The sequence below is a fragment of the Canis aureus genome, chromosome 1, assembly GCF_053574225.1.
Source record: "Canis aureus isolate CA01 chromosome 1, VMU_Caureus_v.1.0, whole genome shotgun sequence".
NCBI classification, from domain to species: Eukaryota; Metazoa; Chordata; class Mammalia; order Carnivora; family Canidae; genus Canis; species Canis aureus.
Window position 1 is genome coordinate 28,095,959 of NC_135611.1, and position 27,199 is coordinate 28,123,157.

The 27,199-nt window shown below is 39.0% G+C and overlaps 2 long non-coding RNA genes across 4 annotated transcripts in view; one reads left to right on the forward strand and one right to left on the reverse strand.

Moving 5' to 3' along the window:
• LOC144311424 (uncharacterized) overlaps positions 1 to 27,199 on the reverse strand; it is a 50,439-nt gene that overhangs the window by 10,897 nt on the left and 12,343 nt on the right. For 2 of the 3 annotated variants that reach the window (XR_013376991.1, XR_013377002.1), the window contains exons 1-2: positions 11,846 to 12,892; positions 8,581 to 8,704 (exon numbers count right to left, since the gene is read on the reverse strand). This is a non-coding gene — a long non-coding RNA (uncharacterized LOC144311424). Of the gene's footprint in view, positions 1 to 8,580; positions 8,705 to 11,845; positions 12,893 to 25,555; positions 25,671 to 27,199 lie in introns of those variants that run through there. The other variant, XR_013377009.1, reaches the window with a different exon arrangement.
• LOC144311428 (uncharacterized) lies at positions 22,954 to 26,873 on the forward strand. The gene is made up of 3 exons (XR_013377015.1): positions 22,954 to 23,092; positions 23,515 to 23,650; positions 25,357 to 26,873. It is a non-coding gene; the product is annotated as an uncharacterized LOC144311428 (long non-coding RNA).

Here is a 27,199-nt window from a genome sequence, read left to right on the forward strand (position 1 = left end):
ACATGGAGCCCTGTTGCAATTGCTAAAGCAGCTGTATTCTTTCTGGAGAATAGCAAAGATTCTTTGAAGCATTCAAAAACATATAGTCACTGTGCATGTTAGTGCTGCCCTTGAAATAACAAAAGGCCTTTTGATAAGAGTTCTAAGCTACAAGTGTTTCTATGGATGCCTGAGGACAATGGGCATAGATTCAGACTCCCGCATTTACCATTTACCGTTGACTCATCTTTTTTGTAATTCTTCCCAGTGAACAAAAAAGAATGAAAGTAGACATGAAGTGAACATATACTGAGTCATGTGGGGGACCTTTTTGCCTAGTTTTCAAAGAAATGATTTAATGCACTGAGTTCAAATAATACAAGGAATTGTGAGAGTTAAATGGATTTAGAAAGTACCCATGGATATATTCAGACCAAATTTGAGTCATGGAATTCAACAAAACTTCTGTTTTCAGTCAAAGAGAATCAAATTATAGCTTTGTAAATTACTAAGGGCCTTTCAAATTAAATTACCTATAAAAAAATAAAGAGTATTTGAATAAATGCCAAAGTAAAATCTTACAAAAAAAAAAAAAAAAAAACACAGCATTTTGATAGCATACAAACAAAGCAACAGTTTCTGAGTCTCTGCAAATCACTTGTTAATCAAACCCCTTACTATGGCCTTAAGACTGCAGGATCTGGGCTTTGACTAACAGATCAGCTTCACCCACCACTTTGCTTCTGCCACACAGGCCATCTTCGGTTCCTCAATTTTGCTACCTTTTTTTTACACTTTGAACCTTTGTACACTATGTTTCTTTGCCCTAGAAAATTCTTTCTCCCCACCCCCTCCATACATAACTGGCTCCTTTTATTCCTTTAGTCTTCAGCCTAAACACAACTTCCCAGGGGAGATCTTCCAAAAATTTTGATTCAAAGCCATCTCAACACCAACAGGCTTTTTATGGAAATTGAAAAGCTTATTGGTAAGATGTATATGGAGATGCAAAGGTCCAACAATGCCCAAGAATTTTAAAGATGTACAAAGCACTAATGATTAAAAGAGAGAGAGGGAGGTAGATTAAAATCTAGTAAAATAAAAATTTCCCTTCATTTAATGATACCATTAAGACTGAAAAAACAGGGATCCCTGGGTGGCGCAGTGGTTTGGCGCCTGCCTTTGGCCCAGGGCGCGATCCTGGAGACCCAGGATCGAATCCCACATCGGGCTCCCGGTGCATGGAGCCTGCTTCTCCCTCTGCCTGTGTCTCTGCCTCTCTCTCTCTCTCTCTCTCTCTCTCTGTGTGTGTGACTATCATAAATAAATAAAAATAAAAAAAAAAAAGACTGAAAAAACAAGTCACAAATATGTATGTGTGTTTGTATAGTCTTGCTTCCAGAACATATAAAGAATTCCTACAAATCATAAGAAGAAAAATCTGGGGGAAAAAAATGGGCAAAAATCTTGAACAAGCACTCCACAGGACAAAATAGGCAAATGACCTAGTAACACATTAAAAGATGCTTAACCCCATTTGTCATCAGGGAAATACAAACTAAAATCATGATAAAAGAAATATGCAAATCCTTGAACATAGCTAAAATTTAAAACTCTGACAATATCAAATGTTAGTAAGAATGTGAAAACAATTAGAATTCTCATTAATTGTTGGTAGGAATATAAACTGGTACAAATCACTTTGAAAACTAAATTTGACACATCTACTAAAGCTGAATATATACATATACTATGATCCAGTAATTTCTCTTCTGGGTATATAAACAATAGAAATGTGTACATATGCTTCTTATACAGCATGTAAAAATGTACATAGCAACACTTTTCGTAGTAGCCCCAAATTGGAAACAACCCAAGCATCCATCAACAACAGAATGTTAAATAAAATGTGGCATATGCATACAATGGAATCCCAAAGAGTAATGAAAATGAACAAATTGCACTCAACAACACAGAGAAATGTCACAAACAGTGCCGAGTGAAATAAGCCAGACACAAAAGAGTACATACTATATGATTTAATCTACATAAATTGAAAAACAAGCAAAGGAATCTCTGGTGATGGTGATTATAGTAGGAGAGGAGGGGAAAAAGCAGGCTTCCTGGGGGCTTATGCAGTAAGTGGAGTGCTTGCCCACATTTAGGACTTTCTGTAAGGCAGCATTATAGAATCATTTGAAGAATTATTTCTCCCATATTTATATTTCTTTCTTCTCCCTTTCCATGTGGTTATTAAACAGATTATTTACAGTTCAGAGCTTCCAAAGCAATGCCAAGGACAAACTCTGGAAACATGCTGAGTTCAGGACATGGGTGAATATATTTCCCAGTAAAAGTTAAACTTTCCTTTAAAGAATATGATCCTATATTTAAAATAAAACAAAAAATGAGCACACACATAAACAATCATACACACAAAAACATATGTAGAAATCACTAAACAGATAAGACAAACTTGCCATTAATTTACAACTTATAAAAACAAAAATAACTTAAAGCAGCCTACTAGTGGACATCTGTTGTATTTTGTCTGTCTAACTTCCTTCTCTCTTTTCTCTAATAAAAGTATACATTTTTCCTAAAAGGAATATGATTTATATGGTTTTAATGAGGCTGATCATACCCACTCCTCTTCTCTAATAGGAGAGGCCAGTGTGATCCTTCCCACTTCCAATATGATTGATTCGGGAATAAACCTATGACCCAAGCAGGATCAACCAGCAGGGACCCTCGCCAAGATTTCCTACATAGAAGTACAATAAGAAAGGGTCTCCTGCTCTCTAAAGTGGCAAGTTATAAGAAAAATGAAATCTGGAGTGGCCTATTGCCATCTTTCCTAACCATAAAAAGAAGCCATTTTACTTATTTATTTTTAAAGATTTTCTTTATTCATTTCAGAGACAGCATGAACAGGAGTGGTGGGGGTATGATGGGAGAGGTAGAGGGAGAAGTAGACGCTCTGTTGAGCAGGCAGCCTGACTCAGGCTCTATCCCAGGGCCCTGAGATCATGACCTGAGCCAAAGGCAGATGCTAACCGTCTAAGCCACCCAGGTACCCCAGAAGCCATTTTATTTAGGTAATAAATACAAAGAAAGCCAATATGTAAAAAAGAAGTCAAGAGAAGTAAGATGGAGACAGAGCTCTGAGAACGAACTTAGAACCCTGGATTCCTTTCTTTTTCTGCTTTCTTTTTCTGCTTTCTAATGTTTATGTTGGGTTTGTTATTTGAAGCTAAAAGTCTCTATTATAGACCAGAAAACAAAAATACCAAAAATCATTCTGGGAAAATCAGAGATACCTGCCTGTGTATAGTTAGGTCTTAGACAGTTTTTAAAGATTTTCCAGATAGTTTTAGCACACTTACTATTTTCACAATTTTTTTACATTGAGTTATTTAGATGATGTCTACAAAGACTTTCACACTCAATTCTTTTAGGTAAACTCTAAATTATTTATTTAAAATATACACAAGCCTTTTGTATACCTACTAGAGTCCTTTCAAACATTTTTACTGATGGATAGTATCTTCATCAATAGAAATTTGTGGAAAGAAGGACAAAATTCAAACCAACCATTTTCCACAGTTTTTATTAACTTTTTAATATCAAGAAAGATATTATGAGGTGAAATGAGTTTTCTGTATGATTTAGGGATTTTGCGTACCCATTATACTAGATGTGGTAAATTTTTTACAGAACTTCATTTTGGGTACTTATCTTAGATTTCCAAATCAATGCAGTTGCCTCTGCATCACTAATACTTGGAATGCTCAGGTACTTTAAAACATCTTATATGTTACGGGTTGTCCTAAGAAAATTCTATGTATTTTTGGTCATTTAAGAGATCCCGTTAAAATTATCAGCATATGACTTTGGCTGCTTTGATATACAAGGTTGATTTCTGTCATCCAATAACCTACCATTTGATTTGTGAAGGAATATCTTCTCAATCAACATATTGTGAATAATTATCAAGGTAAAAAAATAGTAACTGTTCCAAAGATCAGAGCTATGGACAGCACCATATCAGCAGCAAGCATACCTGGCTTGAAGTGTATGTCTAACCTCTACTAGAAAGAAGGGGAGGCAAGAGAGTGGTGGTGAGATATTAAATTTAGAACTCAGGAAACATGGAATGCATTTGTGTGTATCTAAAAAAGAAGAGAAAATAGTAACTCAAGAAATAACCTTAAGAAATTCGAACTAGGGGCACCTGGGTGGTTCAGTGATTGAGCATCTGCCTTTGGCTCAGGTGGTGATTCCTGGGTCCTGGGATTGAGTCCCACATCGGGCTCCCTGCATGGCACCGGCTTCTCCTTCTGCCTGTGTCTCTGCCTTTCTCTCTCCCTGTCCTTCATGAATAATAAATAAAATCTTTTTAAAAAAAAAGAAATTTGAACTTAAAAATATTTGCATTCTTCACGCTCACAGTTTTTGGGAATTCTTACCACTGGTTGGGACTAAAAAAACAGGAACAAATGAACAGCCATCTGAAGTCATCCCAATTATTGAGAAGCAAATCAAAATAAATAACCTGGGGATGGTTGCTCATGCCCATCAATCATGTTTGTCAAGAAACAAATATATTTCATATTAATCTAGTCAAGACAAATAACCTACTTTACGTTACTGCCATATGCTTGGAAACTACAGCATCTCTCCCTGCCAAAGTCCTGTTGGGTATATACAAGTGTATATGTGTGTAACATTTCATTATTAATCATTTCTATTTTCTTTTTTTTTTTTATCCACTGTAAAGAACAGTTTTCAAAAGTTCAGAAGAAAATACAACACTTCCAGGAGCCACAGCAATCCATCTTCAAACAATATAAATCGAATAACACATGAGTCATACACCAAGTGAGTCAGTCAAATCCCAGGCGAGGCTAAGCTGGTGATTCATCATTAAACTGAATTCATATTCATGTTTTTCTCATCACTTGAAGGCAAACACAAGAGATTAAATTATTTCTTAAATGCATCTTCTTGAGAAACACATTGAAGTCACAAACGAAAATGATATTGTTGGTGCCAAGTTTGCCTGAAGTAAATCAAATACCTCTGCACTGTGTGTGTTCCAGGAGCCACACTGAGGGACACCAACCACACAGGGAAACACAGGACAGAAACCTCAGATGCCAAGTCTTGGCCTCTTAACACATCAGGAGCTTCCCAGGGTGTTCAAAGTAAGGAGGAAACACTGAGTTCCTGTTACCTTCTTGTTCAGTATGGGCAAATAACTACCTCTCCCTGAAACCCATCTGATTCACAATGGTGCAAATTAGCCTCCATGTCCCATCAGGGTAGGGTGAAGATTGAGCATCTTGTTTGCTCTCTGTTCCTTCAAAAGGAAAAGAGAAGAGAGAAATGTCTCTATGCTGGCCCTGTCCCAATGCCTATAATTCCCACTTATTGCTGTTTTTTAATTACAGCATTCATTCTCAATGCTGCTTATCATTACCTGGGGCGCCTGCCTGGCTCAGTCAGAAGAGCATATGACTCTTGATCTTGGGGTCCTGGGCTCGAGCCCCCCTTGTTGGGTGCAGATTATTAAATATATAAATATACAAACATAAGAGGTAGCTGTTTAAATATATAAATAACAAATAAATAAATAAAATATCATTCCCAGAGTCATATCCTAAAACAACTAAATTCCAGCTTGGGGAGGTGGGGTATAGGCACCCATGTGATTTTTTTAAAAGTTACCCAGGCAATTCTGACGTGTAGCCAGGGTTGGGAGCCATAAGAATAGTTGGTCTTATGGTATGGATTCCATACCAGAGGCTTTGGTATCACCTGGGAACTTGTTAGAAATGAAATTCTTAGGCCCAACCTCAGACAGACTGAGTCAGATACATTGGGGGCAGGATTCAGCAATCTGATTGGCACTTTAACAAGCCCTCTAGGGGATGCTGATGTAAGCTAAGCTTCTAGAACGCTGCAATGGAATAAGGTACTAAAGATCCCAGTTAAAACTCAACGATATCTAGAAATGGCAACATGTTAAAGTACTGGACTGACAGTAGCACTTTAGATGGAATTAGCTTACCATTTTAATATAGCACTTATTTAACCTGTTCCTGAAAGAATGTGACAGAAGATACATAAGCTGAGACGAAAAAAAAAAGTAGAATGGGGGAATCTAACCAGTACTGTCCGATACAAATACAATATGAGCCACAGATGCAGACCACTATGTAAAGTTATCCAGCTTCTACATTAAAAAAGAAAATGAAATAGGTAAAATTACATTAGATAATATATTTATTTACCTCAACATCTCCAAAATGTTGTCATGTCAATGTTAATCAGTATAAAAGTTACTGATGTTTTACATTCGGTTTTCATACTAAGTGTTCAAAACCTGGTATGTTTTTTACACTTAAAGCACATCTCAATTTGGACTAAATACATTTCAAGTGCTCAGTAACCTGCATGTGGTCAGTGACTATCATATTAGATAGGAACCTCTAGATCAGTGCTTCTCAAACATTTATATGCAGGTGAATTACCTAGAAATCTGATTTAGATCTAGGATGGGGCTGGAGATACTATTCTCTTTTAAATTCCCAGGCCTCCAACTGCATAATTGGCTGGGCCAAATGAAAACTGCAAATGCTTAACACCTTGCTATTATCAAAAAAACAAGAAATAACAAGCATGTAAAGGAAAAGGAGCCCATTATGCTCTGTTGGTAGGAATGTAAATTAGTACAGCCCCTATGGAAACAGTATGAAGTTCCTCCCAAAATTAAATGTAAAAATACCATACAATCTAGCAATTCCATTTCTAGGTATTTATCCAAAGAAAATGAAAACTCTAACTCAAAAAAATATGCACCCCTATGTTCAACACAGCATTATTTACAATAGCCAAGATATGGAAGCAGCCTAAGCATCAGATGATAAATGAATGGTTAAAGTTGTAGTAAACCCAGTGGAGTATATAGGCAATGGAGTATTACTTGGCCATAAAAAGAAATAAATCTTGTCATTTGCAACAATATGGATGGACCTAGAGGATGTTATGCTATGAAATAAGTCATACAGAGAAAGGCAAATACCATATGATTTCATTTATATGAAATCTAAAGAACAAAGGAAAACACCAAAACAAAACAGTAACAGACTGAGAGATACAGAAAACAAACTGGTCCCCAGAGGAGAGGGGTGTGAATGTCTGGACATAACAAGTAAATAGGATAAAGATGTTCAATCTTCCAGTCATAAAATAAATAAGACACAAGGATGCAATGTACAGAATAGAGAATACAGTCAATAATAGTATAATAACTTTGTATGTTGACTGATGGTAACTAGACTTATCGTGATGACCATTTCATTATATATAAATATCAAATCACTTGTACACTTGAAACTAATACAATATTGTATGTCAATTACTCTTCAACGTAAAAAAAAAGGAAAAAAGAAAATGCAGGTCTTCTTGTTTAAAAAGCAAAAAAAAAATGCCTTAGAGAATACTAATATGTAGAATTTTCTCCTTTCTTCTGTGGTCCCCCTTAAACCTGCCATAGTATTTTTTATTTGCTATTTAAGTCCCATTCCCTGGGTCATAGATGGGATGAGGTGGCAGGAGAGACACTCAGGGATTGAGTGCAGACCCCCACAGGAGAGTAGGTGATGCTGCTCTCAAATCTGTCATGAGCAAATGTGCCACTTCATCCAGTACACTTCTCATTATTGCTGTTGTTCTTTTTGTTTGAAAACCTGGAACTCTATTTACAGAAGGTGTGAAACTATGAAAATAACTCTGATCTTCCCTTCAGACAAAATACAGGTTTTGAGTTAGGTTGACTATAGAAATAGGAAAACAAGATAATCCTAAAGTTTCCAACATTTTATACCACAAGAGTAGGATTTTTTTTTTCTGCTTCCATAAAAGAGATAAATTGCCTCTTTCAAACCTCAGTCCCTTTATTTCCAAGAGAAGAAGGCAGGACTGTGAGAACCCTGGCAGTTTGGCTCAGAGACAAATGAGCTGCTCTCTTAAATAGTGGGAGTTGTCAAGAGAATCACAACAGGGAACTCTGACTTTTTCTTCCTCACCTCCTTCTCCTGACATGATGATCCAAAAACACAGAGGACCTGACCGTATGTCAGAAATGGTATAGGAAAATGACCTGTGGGAATGATCAGAAACTACTGTTCTAGCTTTATTTATTTATTTATTTATTTATTTATTTATTTATTTATTTAGTCTAGCTTTTTTTATTAACTGGTTGACAATCTTCTTTAAATCACAAAGCTTCTGAGATGACCTAAAAGTAATATATGCCAAATAAGAATAAAATTAAACACCAAGAAAGGTATACATTGTATTATATTGTTAGAATCAGAGGGAAAAAACAGGACTCAAATTCATAAGCCAAAAGGTCCAACAGAGTAACAATAATTGGTTCTGAAGTGTTTCTGAGCTTTTTGCCCTCAAAGTAAAAATGGAAATATTGTCATGTACATGTTTTCATGTACATGTTTTCTCCATGAGGAGAAAAATACCAGTTTCCTAGAAAGAGCAAAACATATTCAGTACTTAAGTCTAAAGGAAATTACTCACCTGGATGTGAGGAATTATGACAGACAATATCCTCCCTAATATTAGTCAGGTTTGGTGGAAGATGCCAAGACAATCTGCTTTGGCTGCTCCTCATGGCTTCTTTCAGTAAAAGGCAAAAGGACAACTGAAAATATAAAACAGAAATAATACATCTATATTCTCTGCCAATTCACATCTCTGATTCCATTCCCTATTTGGTGATTGCTATATAGAACTACAGTATATAGTATGTGTTTTCCCACAACAGGGCTTGATAATCGGTAGGGACAGTGAACAGGCAGACACAGACACCAGATTGTGTGGGTCGTGCTAGTAAGCATCGTACAATCTCTCTCTCTCTCTTTTTTAAAAGATTTTGTTCATTTATTCATGAAAGACACACAGAGAGAGAGGCAGAGACCCAGGCAGAGGGAGAAGCAGGCTCCCTGCAGGAAGCCCAATGTGGGACTCAATCCCAGGTCTTCAGGATCAGGCCCTCGGCCGAAGGTGGAGCTAAACCACTGGGCCACCCAGGGATCCCTGTACAATCTCTTTGAGGAGACAAGGTCTACTGTTGATTGGTTATCTGACACTATGTCAAGCTGCAACAAAAACAGAATAAATAGACATGGCCCATAATTAAGGGAACAGGATCCCATAGGAAGATCAAATCCTTAACACATGTTATTGCTCCTCATGAGATTGGCAACCATCTTCACCTTCCATCTTTTGGAAAGAAAATATTCCTTTTTTTATACATAGAGTAGAAGTTGGGTAATGCAAAGGATGCTAGACATTGCCAAACCTGCACCAGTGACTACAGTTGGACTGGTGGTCTCCTGGAACCAGGTATAGACCCTCTGGATTCATGTAAATGATTCAGCCTATAAATAAAATGTCAGCCTGGCCAGCATGAAGATGCTGATGCTAAAGAAATTATTAAGCAGAACCCAAGACATGACCAAAGAGCTCATTTTAACAAATGTAGCTATAACTTAAGCTCTTATTTCAGCACTAAATCAATGCCTCTTACAGACATAGTGTCATTAAGAACTGTAGAGAAATATCAGTAAATATCTACCACTAAAATGAATTACAAAGTCCTTTATTGCATTGTTAGTTTGTAGACCTTAAAATCAAGTTATATCGATGAGTGTGTGAAATAACACAGGAGTAGTGAACAGTAAAAAGATGGCGGGGGTGGGCTCAGATACCAGGAGAAAGGGAAAGTGAAGTTTTTGCAGCCTGAAGAGAAAAACTGACACTGGAAATATAAACGCAATGAACTTAAAGTTCTAAAATCCTATGAGAATATGATCATAAAGGAAGTAATAGATTTTAGTCTTCAAATCAACTTTCTCATGTCTGTTTTAGGTATGAAAAATTCTGCATGACCACTTCAGTTTGTAAAGTTTATGTATAAACTCTGGAATTTAAACAAAATACCATCACTTTCATGTACTAAGAGTTTATCATTTTGCCATAAAATTGGAACTCTAATTTCCTGAGAACTTATGGAAGACATTTTTAAATCCCACAGAAAGGTTAAAACATGTGTTTATAGCCACTCTTCTTTTAATTAGATTTTTTAAATCATTTTTTATTTGGGCTATTCCAGTAGTTATTATTTTAATTAAATTTTTTACTGCTAGTACTCATTTTAATGCACTGAATGTAATTCCTAATGAAAGGAAGGCAGTTTAATATCATCTGAAACTCGGTGGAGCCTTTGTAAAGCTAATTCTTCTCCAAGGATGGATCTTAAAAATGCCTCGACCTCATAGACTTGGATCCAAAGTTAGGTCAGTTTCACTTGGATGCTCAGTGACCCACAAAGAGGATTACCACCAGCTTTATGGGGCAAAGCAATATTGCCTGAGTCTAATAAATTCTTACTGTCCACCCAAATCTTCAGTAGTTTAGAGGAGTTCACCCTCACTCTCCTCTTTCCAACTTCATAGCAGAAAGAATAACCTTCAGATGTAGGTTTCCACAGAGCCCAGCCTGTTCCATCCAGGGCCTGGCATTGCTATGAAGTCAGCTCTGTTTCTCTGCTCTCCAGGGAAATATGTGAGTACATGACACTCTCCCTCTATTGTACCTATTACAGTTTGTAATCATACACTGGTGTGATTATTTAACAATATCTGTTTCTTCCAACCTGACCTATGTGCCCAAAGGGGGAGCAGAGTGTTTCATTTGCACACTGTTGTGCCCTGTGCTGGTCACGCACTTACCAAGCACACAATGAATGTTTGTTGACTGAAAAACGAAAATTTAAACTGGGAACATTACAGAAAGCATCATGATGTCTATCTCACCCCCAATCCAAATGGTGAAAACTAAGAGGAGTTGATCCTGATTCTCACTTACAGGTTGCTTAAATTTTTAAAAATATGTCCTAGATAACAGTTTAGGTAAAAGCATTTAGTTAGAAAAGGATGCTCTGATTTAGTAAGCTCTATGTGGTAAACAGTGAACAGGAGCAAGCCACTGCATAATGCTAGGAAGTGCATTAGCTAAGGAATAAAAACAAAGAAGTAGAACATAGAGGTTTGACCCAGAATTGCCCAGGGACTTTCCAGGGCAAGAGGCCTCACAACCAAATTCTATCCTATATTGGGAGAATTGCTTTTTCACTCTGGGATTGTGTCCATCCTGGAGAATGCCAGAGGCGTAGACTCTCTGATCTTTCCTTCACCTCCTTAATCTTGACTCTCATTTTCTACCTCCTCATACCCAAAACTGGGGGGGTAGAGGGGGAGCTAAGGAACAACAGGGGAGACCCCTTTAATGAAGAGATTGTATTTTCCTGTTTCCTTTCTTAATTTCTTGACAGAGGACCCTGACATTTTCCCTGTTAGGATTTTTTTTTTCCAGTATACATAAAGGAGAATCCACCCTCAGTCTTCAGTCATTTAAGTGATATGTGTTTTGTTTTTGTTTTTTAATGATTAGGTTTCAAAGCTTTAGAATATCTTACTCCATGCAGAAGAACAAAACTTCCAGCCAGGGAGTCAGCCAGTAAATTTCATTTAAGCTTTCCTAAAGGAAAAAGGCAGTTTGCAGGAGGAACTGCAGAATAAGATCACTCCTTTCTGAAGGGCAGCCAAGTCCTCAGGGGCCTCTGAACACCCTGGGTCCCCGCGTCCTCACCCACACACCCATGAGCCAAGGCGCACTTGGCACATAGCAGGTCAAACGTGGGGGCCCCGAGGAGGATTAGGGGGAGGCTGCTGTGGATTCTGATGAAAGGGAGGGTGAGGAAGAAGGAGAGAATACTCACGTGAAACTCCCAAAGGTGCTGCTTTTACAGGGAAGCTTATTGTGTTTTCAGCGTGAAGCTGTGCTCTCATCGCCGCGCTTGCGTGCGAGGGTGTGGGGCACACTCGTTTACAGCTGCTGACCCACGCTTCAAAACCCAACGCTTTGTTGCTGATTCAAACTGTCCATTTCTCCGATGGGTTTGAACACTCTATTCCCCGTCTTAAATGAAGCCTCGGGGCGCCTGGGCAGGGGCTCCTGTGCCCACCACACAGCACATCCTGCCTCCTGAGCCCTGCACTTTTCATAGCAACAATTCCAGATTCCCCGTTCTCCCCCACCCACTCCCTCTGTCCCCAGATCTGAGATACCCAGTGAGCTGATTTACAGATGTGACAAGCTGGGAAGAGACAAAGGAGCCGTCACTGGGAGTTGATATTGGAAACCAGATTCAATGCCTTTAGCCCAGAGAAACCACCCTCTAAAGGTGACAATTTCAAGGGTATCGGGTAGGAAGGTGTCCTGAGTCAGAGAAGGTGAGAGGATATTAAGGGCTAACTAACGATGGTGACTATAGGGTTGAGCGGTGGGGGTGGGGATGGCCATGATCCTTGGAACACACAAATACACCCAGAAGAAGATCAGTCTGGTTGGTAGTACAGATGACATTGGTGGAACAAACACATACACACAAATAGAAATAAGCATTTGGTAAATATGACCAAAGCAAGCAAATGAGAGCTGTTTGGGCTGGTAGTGTTCCCTACACTTTATGTCAAGGGTTGAAAAGGTGCAGTCGCCCCCGCCTGAATACACCTTTGTTCATACTCCAACAGCAGAGAGCTCACTACTCAACCTGTCAACCACAGCTCCCTTGAGAGAAATCCTGGTCACTCAAATTCCTCCTCCACATATGCTTTTTCTTAAGACCTGGATCTTAATGCAGGTGGTTTGAACTCTGTTTATTAACTTAAGCTACAGAGAAACTCCTTAATTTTCCATCCTCTAAGGGCATACTGACTAATTTTCCTTTTCCCTTTTTCCCTTCCTCAGTGAATTTTCCCAGTAATCCTTGGGGCAAGGCAGGGATTACTTTAATAGCCTGAGAATTACTTGAATTTTCTTCTCTCAGTAATCTTTAGCCATGAAGTTAATCATTACTCTTAAAGGAGGTCACTATAACTTAGAATTGGCAATAGAACTGAACTTTTTCTCAAAAGAACCTAAAGCCTTCAAAACCCGGCCAAGTTTTGCAGCCATCCAAAAACCTTTCCCTTAAGTCAGCAGTGGGAGGCAGGTGACAGGAATGGGCAGGCCCAGCTGAGATCACAGCTAGCTAGTTATAGGCCAAGCAATATGGAGCAAAACCAGCACCATGGTTATTCCAAGACAGGCCTCATTTGGTCTTATTCCATCTTTGCCACAACACCTCTATGTTACTCTTCCTCTTCTTTGGCCTTTTTATACAGAGGAACATATCAGTGATGAACTATCACATATCACCTTATTTTCTATGTATTTTAGTTTGCCAAACACATATGCTGGGTCAGATGTCCTTGTGTCTGACCTCTTCCCCTGTCTCTGGTTCAGTATTCTCCCCAGGTCCCCAAAATCTAACCCAGCCTCTCCCTCTGGTGCCCCCCACCTCCATTTCCTCTTCTCCCCACCACTGAGACTCACTTATGTGGCATAGTGCCACCTAACCACCACCGATCCGGGGTCTCACCCCCTAACCACTCATTCCTAAGAGGATCAGTTTTTAATAAAGCTTCAGGGAGTCTCCAAAACAAGACTGTCTGATGCAAACAGGAAGCAGTTTTATGCATAAATGGCCTATGGAAACAGAGAAATCAAAAAGTTCTAGCTTTAGGCATCAGTGTGGGCAGAAGAGAAATCCATCCCTGTGAGCAAATGGCCACTGGAGTATGAATCCTCCACCTATAGTTGGGCTGTGCTCCAGAAGGAGCAAGGATAGGCAGAGGGTCGCCACCATAGCCACATGTGCACTAGGTGTTTTACGGGTATTAATTCTATGTCATTCCACAAATATCAAGAGCTGACCACATGCTTGGCACTATGATGTGCGCCATATAAGCAAGATAGATCTGTTTTCTGTCCTCATAGAGCTTGCTGTTTAATGGGTAAAAGATGCAATGTGATATGGCAGAGAAAACAGTGGTATTGGGGTTCTACAGGAGGATTCCTACCCAGACACAGGAAGATTCTGGAAGTGGTGACATCTCAGTTGGGGACTGAAGGCTGGGCAGGAATTATTCAAACAAAACTGAGGATTCGGAGGGAAGAGTTTAATCTTGACCAGAACCCCGTGAAGGATGTATGACTGGCTCTACCTTCCTAGGAAGATAATCAAGCCTCTTAGAAGCTAAAGACTCCTGGTATCAAATCCAGTCAGCGGTGGGTATGGTCTTGGTCCTCAGGGCAATTGAAGCCCAACGCTGGGCTGGTTCCTTGCGCCATGCCAGGCCTCTAGCTGCACCTCCCCTCTCTACCTGTTCCCAGTCCTCAGAGAAACACCTGACAGGATGGAAATGTCTGGTCAGAAATGAGGGCCGGGGGGATCCCTGGGTGGCTCAGAGGTTTAGCGCCTGCCTTTGGCCCAGGGCATGGTCCTGGAGTCCCACGTCAGGCTCCCTGCATGGAGCCTGCTTCTCCCTCTGCCTGTGTCTCTGCCTCTCTCTCTCTCTCTTTTTCTTTCTCTCTTTCTCTCATGAATAAATAAAGTCTTAAAAAAAAAGAAAGAAAGAAAGAAAGAGAGAGAGAGAGAGAGAGAAAGAAAGAAAGAAAGAAAGAAAGAAAGAAAGAAAGAGAAAGAAAGAAAGAAAGAAAGAAAGAAAGAAAGAAAGAAAGAAAAGAAAAAAGAAAGAAGAAAAGAAAGAAGAAAGAAAGAAAGAAAGAAAGAAAGAAAGAAAGAAAGAAAGAAAGAAAGAAAGAAAGAAAGAAGAAATGAGGGCCAGACAATGCTGACCTGTGAGGATTTTATCACAGAGCAGTAAGGCCACAACAGGGTTGTGTGTCCTTCAGATCACCTCAGAGTTCCTCTCCAAGGACAAGTTCTCATGCCCAAGCTACACATAGTACATCAACTTATTCCTGAAAAAGTGCCTGCAAAAGATTTTTAAAAGCAAAAGAGAAGCTTTATATAGAACAGACCTGTCACAAGTACCTTTAAAGCAGATTCTTGTGAACACTGTAACATCTCCTTACTCTTAAAATGAGGTACACCTGGAATACTGGGAAGTGGCTTTTCCTATCATAGCGAATCTCAGGAGATAAGAGACGATCAGAGGCAGTCAGGGAAGAAATGACCTTGATAAAACAGTTGACTTTCATTCTAGCCCCATTCATAGGCTGGAATGACTCCGAGAAGAAAATTAAGTGACTGACGTAAATGGCCATCCCTAAGTATATTTACTTAAATCCTGAATGGCAAAAGGCAAACATTGTAGATATTAATGAAGAAATAAAACAAACATTTGACTTTTTTTTTCTTTACTCAATGATAATCACCTTGTTTGAAAGCCCGCTTGCCAGATTTGAGGCCAACTTCTCACAGATCACACAATGGCTTTCCAGGAGATGAAAATTTCCTTTTTACGTAAAGACGATGCAGATAATACGTTCAAGACGCACAGATGTGGAGGAGACCTCTCTACAGGAAGCCTATTGGCTGTGCAGGTAACAAAAAATAACACATATAGTGCTTTACTTTTCACTCAGTGGCAAGGCAGGCAAGGCGATTCAGCCTTCAGAAGGGTCCAGCGGTGCTCTCAAGGGGATTTAGGTAATATGTGTCATGGGTGCAAGACTCACACACCTGCTGACTGGCATGGCTATTTCCAAAGCCACCAAAAAGCTTCATTTCGGTGAGGCTACTTTCCTCCCTCAGGTCTCTTCCCTTCTTTGCATCACCAAGTTCAATAAGCCCTCTATTGAAGGAATCCCTTCTGGCTATGGCCCTGAGGGCCATTAGCAGGCTGCTGATGTGAGCCTGGCTGCAGACAGCCCAGTTGCCTGCTCACTCTCCTCTCCAGAAAGCATGAAAGGCATTCGCCTTAACCTAATGCTCCTCACACACATTTCTAGTCCTACAGAAATGAGGATTATCCCCAGCCTCTCCAATGAGTTTCAACTCCCTTAAGTAGGAAAAAAAGAAAGAAAAAAAAAGGTGTTTAGACATGTCTCTCTCAGTGTCATTGGAATAAAGACATTGTTTAGTTCTGCCATTACACTGCATGCTGGATTTCCCATATGTCTCTGTTGAAATCCGATCTGAATTAGTCTTCCATTAGTCCTCTCTCTTCTTTTCTCCCTCCACCCCACCCCCCACCATCACCCCTACCACCACCAGGGTGAACATTGAGGTAGGTCAGAAATAAACCAATGAGCTAAGACCATGCCTGCTCTTTATTCAATCTGAATGTAAATTTTAAAAATTAATTAATAAAAGAAGAGAAAATAGACAGAAAATAAATTAATTAAGTAAGTAAGTGAGTAAGTTTGGAGGGCTCACACATATATTATCATATCCTGGGGCTGATATCTGGCCTAAAGGGCTTTGTTCCAAAGCTGGCTTCCACTCCAGGCTCAACACACGTTGGAACTTTGACCAAAGAATAATAAGAATGCCTGGTGTCGGGCACCTGGGTGGCTCAGTAGTTGAGTGTCTGCCTTTGGCTCAGGTCATGATCCCAGGGTCCTGGGATCGAGTCCTGCATCAGGCTGCCCACAGAGAGTCTGCTTCTCCCTCTGCCTGTGTTTCTGCCTCACAATCTGTGTCTCTCATGAATAAATAAATAAAATCCTTAAAAAAGAAAAAAAGAATACTCGGTGTCACTTTAGCTCTTACAGTTTAACTTTAACTTGCTTTTCATTTTGAACTAGACAAAGATAGCCTCTGGAGATAAATGCAGATGTGAGCGTAGGAAGGAACTAGCACCCATTTTGCCCCTGTTGCCTCTCCCAGCCTAGGGCAGTGGTCAAAAAGCATGGATTCTGGAGCCAAGTTGCCCATGTTCACACCCCAAAACAGTACTTTATAGCAATAGGAACTCGACCACTTTACCTGGCCTCTGCCCCTCTTGGTCCTCATCTGTAAGATAGGGAAAGAGTGCCAAACTCTTAGGGCTGCCAGGAGGATCATATGATTTAGTATGTGTCAAGCACTTAACACATGGTAATCCGCAGTAAATACTGACTGGTTACACAAGGGGAGACAAGGGCTGACCTCAGCCAGTAAAGGTTGCTGTTCTCCAAATTTAAAAAAAGGAAAAAAGAAAAGTAGAATTTAAACAGTTCATCTTTTTTTTTTTTTCATGTTTTCTCTTAATATTGTATTGGAGGCATAGAAAGCATTTTGAGGTTTGTACTCTAGAAAAGCTATGCATGGTTGAGAGACTTTTACAAAATAAATATAAAGTTGGATATAGCCTCCAACTGTGGATGTGAAAAGACCTGGTTTAGGCATTCTCCAGAGATTTCCTTATGAAAGATGAATTATCCAGCCAGATCATGAGTCCTGGTGATCTATAAATAAATCTCTTTCTTCAAATTACATTGTTAGAAGATAGCCATTTACGTTTGTGGCTTTTCATAAAAATTAACTGATGTTGTTGCATCTCTAGAATCTGTCATTCTAAGAAGGAAAGGCTTCATCTATAACTTGTCCCCATATTTATATCCTGTCCCTGTTTAAATATATTAAATGTCAAGTCGCAGGGTAAGGATCAATGCAAGTGCAATCTGCAAGTACGAGAAAGTACTATGCCTGTTTGACAGTGAGTGCCCAGATTAAATGTTGAACAAAAAATAATAAAAAAATAAAAAATAATAAATAAATAAATGTTGAACAAATTGCTGAATGAATGAATGAATGAATGAAACAGTTCAACAGTGAAGCAATGAGTTGTTTTAGCAGAAAGTATATTTCACTTGGGAATAATAAGAGATGGCTTTCCAGATAACATTTAACCTAAGAGTTATTATTCCCACATATAAAACCAGGAGGTTATGGAAACTTCTCCCTTCCACAACCACAGTACAATTTCACAGACATTCACAAGCATTTGATAGCAGACATCTGAGCAAAAGGCACCCATGGCATCAATCTGCCTTGCAAAGAGTTGCATTTGCAGCATTCCCAGTATCTGCTCACTTCAAATGGTAGGACAACATGTTGTTTAACCAGTAATTACATTTTTATGAAATTAAGAAAATTAAGCCCTGAGTTTTCTAAGCCAGTATCTAAAAGCAAAACTCTAGGATCTGCTCTCTTTTAAAAAAGATTTATTTATTTATTTATTTATTTATTTATTCATGATAGACAGAGAGAGAGAGAGAGAGAGAGAGAGAGAGGCAGAGCACAGGAGGAGGGAGAAGCAGGCTCCATGCTGGGAGCCCGACATGGGACTCCATCCCTGGACTCCAGAATCGCATCCTGGGCCAAAGGCAGGCGCCAAACCGCTGAGCCACCCAGGGATCCCCCTAGGATCTGTTCTTAAATGGGATTTCTTTCTTTCTCCCACCTATGCTGTCAACCTTTGGAATGTGGATAAGCTGTAAAGGTCCTCCTAGCTTCTCCATTTCATGTGTCTGACCTTGAGAGGCTCTCTGCTACTGCTATTCTGGCTACTGGCCAGGTCAACAGTTCAGCTCAAGAAAGATTTTATTATTCTGTGATGGGCTCAGGGTCCCTCATGTGCTTTTCTTTAGACCCACTGAGAAGCTTTGACTTTGGCCCCTTCCCACCTAAACAAAAATGCCAGGCCTCCTGGTCAACCAAAGAGCCCCACCCTTGACTCCACAGTTCCAAAATCTTCAGTAATCAAGCTTCTCTGTCTTGTTGGTGACATCCCAAACATTCTGCCTGAAATTGCACACATAACATACATAGATCCATGTCATCTCAAATCTTGTCTCACATTGTTACCTTCCTCTGATCTGAAAATTCCAATCTCTGGCATCATCAGTAACTTAGATGATTCCTCTCTAGATTCTGGGTCCCCATAACCTGCTTGACCCTTCTCAGTACATCTAGAGGTGCTAGCAACTTATCTCGCCCCTATAGATTTAGAGAGGAAAAAATGCTTAGTTCAGAGTCTTCATACAAAGATCTGCTCCTTTCTCTGAGTGTGATTTTCCCTCATTTCTTTTACAAAAATTTTCCCTTTACTCTTGTATGCCAGCAAGAATGAAAGGTCATCATAGGCTGTCTAGAACTGGAGAAGAACCTGATGACATTTTTTAACATCTATCAACGTTGTCCTGCTGCATCCATTATTATGGATCACACATAGGAAGATGGAGAAATAACTTCTGAAAGGCATACTAGAACCACCCAATAAATATGGAAAGGTCTACATTATTTGAGTTTTTCCAGCCAAATTATAATTATTTCTTGATCAATAATGAAATAGTATGCTAGTCCATATTCTGGGTAGGCTTCCTGCTTGTTTTGTGTGGTCTTATACAAGAATGCAAATACCATAAGAGGCAGAGAAATCTCCTAAGGGAGGCTTTTGAACAGAAACAGGTGCTAACATCTGCCATTAATGTGCATAGAAGGAAAATGAAATTAAATAGAATTTCTTGAAAGTTCCCATTGGCTACCTCAAGGTATGCCTGAACCAATTTGGAAAGATACTAGATCCAACAATTAGATTGATTCCCTATCCCTAAGACACAATTGCAAATAAACTGTGTACTTTCCTCCTGTTTCTTACTATTTTCTTTCCAACTTTGGGAACTCTTAGTACACAAGTGGCATCGTTGGAAGACCGACATGAAGATCCTTGAGGAAAGACCGGCCATTCATTAATAATGATGACTCATTAAAAGCCAGATGCTTACTTAAAACATTCCACAAAAATGCTATGGAGACCTCTTCTACATGCTACTCAAAGTTTAATACTTAAACCACATTATGGTCCAGTGCCTTCAGCTCTGTCCTGCCCTACAGCATGTACCCAAGTTTCTCATAAATTAATGGGTCATTCATCACACTAGAGCTCACCCACTTCCCTAGAATTCAGGATTTACTGCCAACATTCTCACTCTTCCACAAAATTAGTATAGCACTATTAGGACCTGGTGTACTCTGAAAACATCCAGCAATCATAATTACACATTTAAAACTTTGAATCCAAGAAATATTAATTAAAAAGATAAAAGGTAGAGCAAAAGGGATCACTGTGTATAGTTCTAATTAATCTATCTTAACTCTTTCTCATTTTCAAAAACTTAGAGATAGTGACTCAAAATAAATCAATTATTAGAAGAGTAAGAAAAAAATGACCTTTTAATAAACACTTGTTTATTCCAGCAGCCTTTCACATAAGCTATCCAATTTAATTCTCCCAAAGACCCTCCAAGGTATGCATTACTATCCTTACTTTATAGGCAATGAAATTAAAGCTCAGAGAAATTACCCCAACTTTCGTATACAATGGATGTATAAGTACTAAAATAGATATATAAGCAAGCACTAAAAACTATATATAGAATCAAGATTCAAATCCAGGAATGCCCAACCCAGAACTTTTCCACTAAACACATATTGTTTTCCTAAAATCAATTGATAGTGGCTATTTTTAGAATCATCAATCAATATTTTCCCTTTTACATGAATAATAAAGTTAAATATACATTATTGACAATGCTCATTCTTAAAGGAGAAATTTTCCAAAACCAGTAGTTCCACACCTGGCTAATCACCAAAATTACCTGGAGAGCACTTAAAACATTTCCTAGGCCCTAGTTACTGCAGAACTACTGAGTTAGAATCTCTGAAGATGGACCCAGGAATCCCCCTAAGTAGAATGCTCTCAAGACAATTTTCATAATCAGCCAATTAGGGAGCCATTGACTCTTACAGCAGTAGAGATAAAAAGCAACACTACCACTTGGAGACACAATGCATTATGCTTTCCAAAATATTACAACATCCTTTGTTTCATCTTATCTGCATAAGTCTACTGGGCGGGATGTGGGAGCAGATATTTTTATCCTCCTTTGATACAAGAGAAACAAATAAAAGGAGGGAAACTTGAATTCTCTTCTTCCATCTTCTTAGGTAAAAATGGATCACCTAGGAAAACCAAACTGGGTTTGGATATACACCATAAGGAATATAAATTTCACTGGATGTGCCCCCCCCCCATCTTCTCCTTTCTCTGGGATAATTGGTTGGACAGTATTAGAGGATGAATTGTATCCTCACAAAATTCATATGTGGATTTCCTGACCCCAGTACTTCAGATTGGAATCTTATTTGGAAGTAGGATTGCTGCAGATGTAATTAGTTAAGCTGAGATCATACTGGAGTAGGGTGGACCCTTAATCTAATATAACCAGTGTCCTTATAAAAAGGAAAAATTTGTACATATGTACACATATGGAGATGAAGGCAGAAATTGGGATGACTCTATAAACCAAGGAGATGCTAAGGATTGCCAGCAAACCAACAAAATCAGAAAGAGGATGGAACAGATTCTCCTTCACAGCCTCAGAAGGAGCCAACATGCTGACACCTTGATTTAGCTTCCGGAGCTGTGAGATAATAAATTTTATAATTCAAACCACCCAGTTGGTAGTACCTTGTTACAGCACCCCTAGCAATATAACACATGGGATATAACTCCCACTTGCATGAACAGATTTCTAGTTAATATTTCCATTAGATGAAAAAAAAAATAAGTTTACTTATCAAAATATTTCTGAAAGGCAATTGTGATCATCATAGTGCTTAGAAGATAGAAGTATCTCTACAATGAATTAACTCAGAGAAATAGCTCACTCAATTTTTTTTGGTGTTTTGAATAACAGTACTAATAAAAGAGTGAAAAAGTTAAATATCCTTACACATCCTACCCTTAGTATTTTTCTCCCAACTATTTAGTAGAAGAGCATCAATTTGTATGTCTCTACTGTAGATAATAGATAATTATTAATTATTATTAATAATAATAATAATAGATAATAATAATAATAGATAATCACGAGCCAAGGCTTCATTCCATTTACCCCCAATGTTATACCCTGGTACTCCCAGGCTTCTGGGCTGAGGAGACTTCATATTTTTTCCCATCTCCCACTCAGATGTGTAGAAGTAGTTACTCTTCAATTTTACAGTGAACACCATATGATGGGTCCCAAAGTCTATGTAGATGTTTCAGAAAGAATTTAGCCTCAAGATACAATTTATTTAGTAAAATAAATTGAACTTAACATGTCTTGGTTTAAACAAAAATACTCCGGAGTAAGAGCTTGAAGGGTTTGTCAGACATTTGCCAACTTCCCTCTCTCTTTCTCTCAGATAGTTCTGTATGTCATTTTTGCAACCACACACCCACTGTTTTGGTTGACAAGTCCTTTGAACTCATTTCTCTTCAAATAATAAGCATTCTTTCCAATGTTTAATAAAATGTTTTATAAAACCAGCATTTTATGCATATGTGACAGTTCACATTATAAAACCTGTTTTGGGGATATATCTTATGAGTGATTTTTATGATGCAAGTCGTTTTTATGATAAGCTATGTGACCAAGTAATGACACCCACAGTGTACAGAGATTATGTCAACATAACTAGTGTTTAGTCGATTATATAACATTTCCAGTACCTGAATGTTTGGCAATATGTTGACCAAATATATATGTGTATCTTCTCTTAGTTTGATATATCATGCTCATGTTGTATTTTAAAGGAACCCACCATGAATTATTAAATCAAAAACACAGTTCACTCAATTCAATGTGTGCTCTCAAATGATGACATAACAGGGAGGCTCAAAGGAGTCTCAGAATCTGGCTTGAAGTCCGAAGTCACTCCCATAATATCCCTTCAATCCAGAGTACATTAATGGTATTTCATGCTTTATACTTACCTGTGTAATGACAGATCAAGCCTAAATTAGGAGAGCATGTAGAGGAAAAAGCCAAAGAAATAATTTGGAATTATGCCACAGATTTAACACGCAGTCCACTGAACAAAGTAAAACTTTCCCATGGAGGAACATAGTCCATGTGTATACAAGTGCAGTTAAATCAAACAGAATTACATTTTTTTGGTGCTGGCTGATTCACTGCTGCTTATCTACGAAGCCACAGGATGGCAATAGAGAAATTCCTGTTGTGCAACTATTGTCCAAATGGTTTTATGGAAAAAAAGTGGGCCAAATGCTTTGGTTCTAGTCCAATTTGCCTGTGATCTGGTCATATTCAGGCTTTGGAGAAGCCCATGCTTATGCGGACTGTAAGTACATATAGCCATAGTCTTTCATGATCTGATTCTATCTTTTCAGCCTCCACTCCCACTCCATCAGGAACTCCTCCCTTCCTCCCCTCTATGGCCTTTAAAAAAATAAATAAATAATTGGGGATCTACCAGGAACCAGGAACTGTTCTATGTCCTGGAATTACAAGAGAGCTAAACAGAAAAATATCACTTCTCCATAGAGTTTCTATTGTAATGAAGGAACCCTGAACCTAGACAAGTAAATGTATAATGTGTACAGTAGAGATGGCCTTTGTCCAACAACATTTCCAGAGTGGAGTTGTCACTGGCATGAAGAGGCCCTGCCACTACATTTCACAGTCTCCCTTGCATCCAACTGTGTCCACATTACTAACTTTTTCCAATGTCATGTGAACAGAAGTGATGTGTTTCATTTCCAGGACAGGGTTTTTAAGAACCTGCTGTGCCTTCTCCATTTATTATTCTTCCCCTGGTTTCTGATGCACACAGAAGACTAAGGTTCTTAAGACAGAGCCTCAAGATGAGAGGATCTGGGCACCTGAATCCCAGGTGAAGGTAAGCCACCCACTAGCTAGAACATTAGCAGTGAACTATAAAGGGAGCATATGGGATGGACTTGGAATATGTTAAATTACAGAAATGTTGGGACTAATATTTATAGGGTCTATCATGAATCTAACTAATATAGTATATCAGATGCCATAATGCTATTGAGAAAAATAATGCACAGATGGAAATGAGAAATGCAACAGGCAAAGAGTGGCTAATCTAAACAGAGTGATTGAGGAAGATCTTAGTGATAAAGTAGCATGAGTGGAGAGTGGAAGTGAGGGAGTCAAATGAAGCTCTTGGGAGAAGCTTTTCAGAAAGGAATAGTGAGAACAAGGGTTCAGAGAGAGTAGTATGCCTGCTAGGTCCAGGGAACATCCACAATGTGAATCATGTCAGGAGGCCTGAAGTAGAGCAAACAATGGGATTTCTGGTAGGAGTTGAGGTCAGATAAGAAACAGGGGGGCCAATCACAAAGGGCTTCTCAGGGCGTTATATCATCTTTGGATATTATTCTGAATGAGACAGTATGTTATTGGGAGATTTTGAACAGAAAAGTGACAAGATATTAGTTACATTGTGCAAGGATCACTCTGGATGCTGAGATATTATGTAGAGTCGAAAGGAACAAATGTGGAAGCGGTTAAGAGGTTGTTGCAAAAATCAAAACGAGAGACACTGATGGCTTAGACTAGGAGCCTCCACTTATGGCAGTGGAGGTGACAAGAAATGATCAGATGTTTGGGGATGTGGGGTCAAGAGTTATTTTTTTCTTTAGATGAGAGGTATTATAATTTATTTCATGTTAATGGAGATGATTCAGTAGAGAGGGGGTAATTAATGATAGAGTAAAGGAACAGAAGAATTGATAGAGCCATGTCCCTGAAGAGGAGGAAGGACATGGGCATAGATAAGGGAGCTAGCTTCTCACAGGAGTAGGGTTGGCAGTTAGTTCATCCATAACAGCCTACAGGCCCAGACTCTGGTTCATGAGTAGCTGTGATATGGAAGCATGTGAAAGTCTCCTCTGATTGCTTCTATTTTCTCAATGAACAGAAGGCTAGGTCATTCACTGAGAATAAGTATGAAAGTGTGGCTATTTTGAGGAGAAAGGAAAAGGTGAACAATGGTCATTTGGGACCCTCCCAGCTAGTGGGGTGAACCAGTTAAGAAAATGTGCCAAGACCATATTCCTACACTGAGCACTGCCTTGAGTTCAGTGACCCCAGATATTCTAAAGCCCATGGACATGAGTTTTTCTCCAGCGAAGGGCAGCTGCTCAAGCAGAGGGTGCAATAGGCAGAGCTGGAGCTAACCGAGGTTGAGGGCCACTGAGTCTTCAAGAAAGAGTTAGAGAAGGGCAGAAGAGTTGAGGCTTTATACCAGGAAATGATGCTAATGATGGCTCATGGAATTTAGTTCAGACAACTCAGGACATAGGGGAGTGAGACCCAGTGAACATCTATAGAGGTCGATGGATTTCTGGCCCTGGTGTGATCAAAGAATTATTGAAGTACAGATACACAAGACAGGAATCTGGAAGCATCTGAACTGGGCTGAAGGCAAGGTGGCAGCCATATCAGACTGCTTATCACTCCCATTCCCATTCCTTGAAGTTCAGAGCATTTCAAACTACCTTTAAATTTGCTCTTGCTCTGCCTTCTTGTTGGAATAATTCTGAATCTCCTCTTTGGTTCTTGCTCATTCTTTAGGATGCAGATCATATGATACCTCCTCGTGCAGTCCCTCTGATCCTCCACATCAGAATTAAGTGCCTTAGCCACTAGGCTCACACAATGGATTTTACTCACCTTTCATATGAAGCTCATCATGCTGCATCATCCTTATCTGTTTATAAGTCTGACTCCACACCTTGTGATCTTGAAGAGGACGGGATAATATTCTACTCACCTCCACATTCCCAAGGGATGGCCGAGAGGCTGGCCCTAATAGTTTAATCACCAGGGGCCGCAGGCATGTTTGCCCTTCGCTAATCCATTTTCCAGACTCCAGTCAAAGTGATTTCCTTAAAAGCATAAATCAGATCATTTTATTCCCCCTGCTTAGAACCCTTAATAGACTTTCCAATTGCTCTTAAGATAAAGACCAAATTCTTTCCATGGCACGCATAGCCCTGCAGGATTCAGCTTGAGCTTACTTCTCCAGCTTCATTGCTCACCATTTCCCCCCTGCCCTTTACACGCCAGCCACCCTGGCCTCTCAGTACTTCCAAAGTGCCATGTTTCTTCCTAGAATCAGTGACTTCCCATGTTCATCTCCCTCAATCTGGCACCCTTTGTACCTTCGATGTGAGTTCAAATATCACCTCCTCAAGGATGTCTTCCCTGACCCTTAGCTAGATGGGGATAGCTGTTAGATACTCTCAAAATACCCTATGCTTTTCTCATAGCACTTGGTGGCATTTGTAATTACACAGTCACATGGATGTGTTATTTAGATTAACATTTGCTCCCTTTCTAGTCTGGAGGGCCCATGAAGACAGTAATCACCTGGCTTGCTCTTCACTGTTCATAGCACCTACCACCATGCCAGACTCATGAAAGTACTTCATAGATATTTCTTCACTGAATGACTTTATTAAACTACTATATCAATAGTGCTGAAGTTTTTCTTAATATTCTGTAAAATATAGCCATTTTGGTTGTCTAAGCTCTTGTATTTCCTGTACGAACAGAAAACACAATCAAATTCACACACACACAGCCTGTCTTAATGAGTTTTCACACAGATCTTTAAAATACATAACCAGGCATGAGAGTTCATGGTTATTAATTTATAAGCTATACATAATTATTAAAATGAAGATGGTATGTAGGTGGCTAAGCCAAGGGCTATTCCCTCTTGAATGAGTTATCAGGAAATCTGGCTATACTGAATATTTCAGAACACACTCCAGGATTAGAATCAATGCTCACTGGAGTTTTCCTACATAAAAGATAACAATGTAATGAAAGGTGTGTGTACTTTTGAGCATGTATATTCAATTAAGAGCCATTTCCATAGCCTATTGCATCAAGTGGAAAGACAACTAGACTCTAGTTGTCTACTTTACATATCTTAATGGAATTTTTCAGATTATAAGCATTAATGTAGTGTGAAAAAAATACATAATGTCTTTAGGAAAAATCCTCATTTGTTCACTTTCTTTCTCTTACTCCCTAGAAATATAAATCATAGGCATATGTAAATGTGCAAAATAGGCAAAATAATAGGCATATATAACTAGATCTATTTCTCTTAAGTTGATTTTCAATGAATAAAATCAATGAGAATCAGGAATTCCTTAAATCATTTTCTTTTTGTTAAAAAAAAATTCTAGGAACTACTTTAGAGAACTATTTTAACTTTATTATAGAAAATTTTAAACAGTAAAGACAGTATAATGAACTCCCTTGACCAACCACCAAGCTTCCATAATTGTCAAAACTTGCCACTATATTTTCCTCTGAAAAAATGTAAGTAAGGTTAAATACAGGTAAATTCCAAAAGTTGTTTTAGTTGCCCAAAACATCTCCCCATTCTTCATCTCCACCT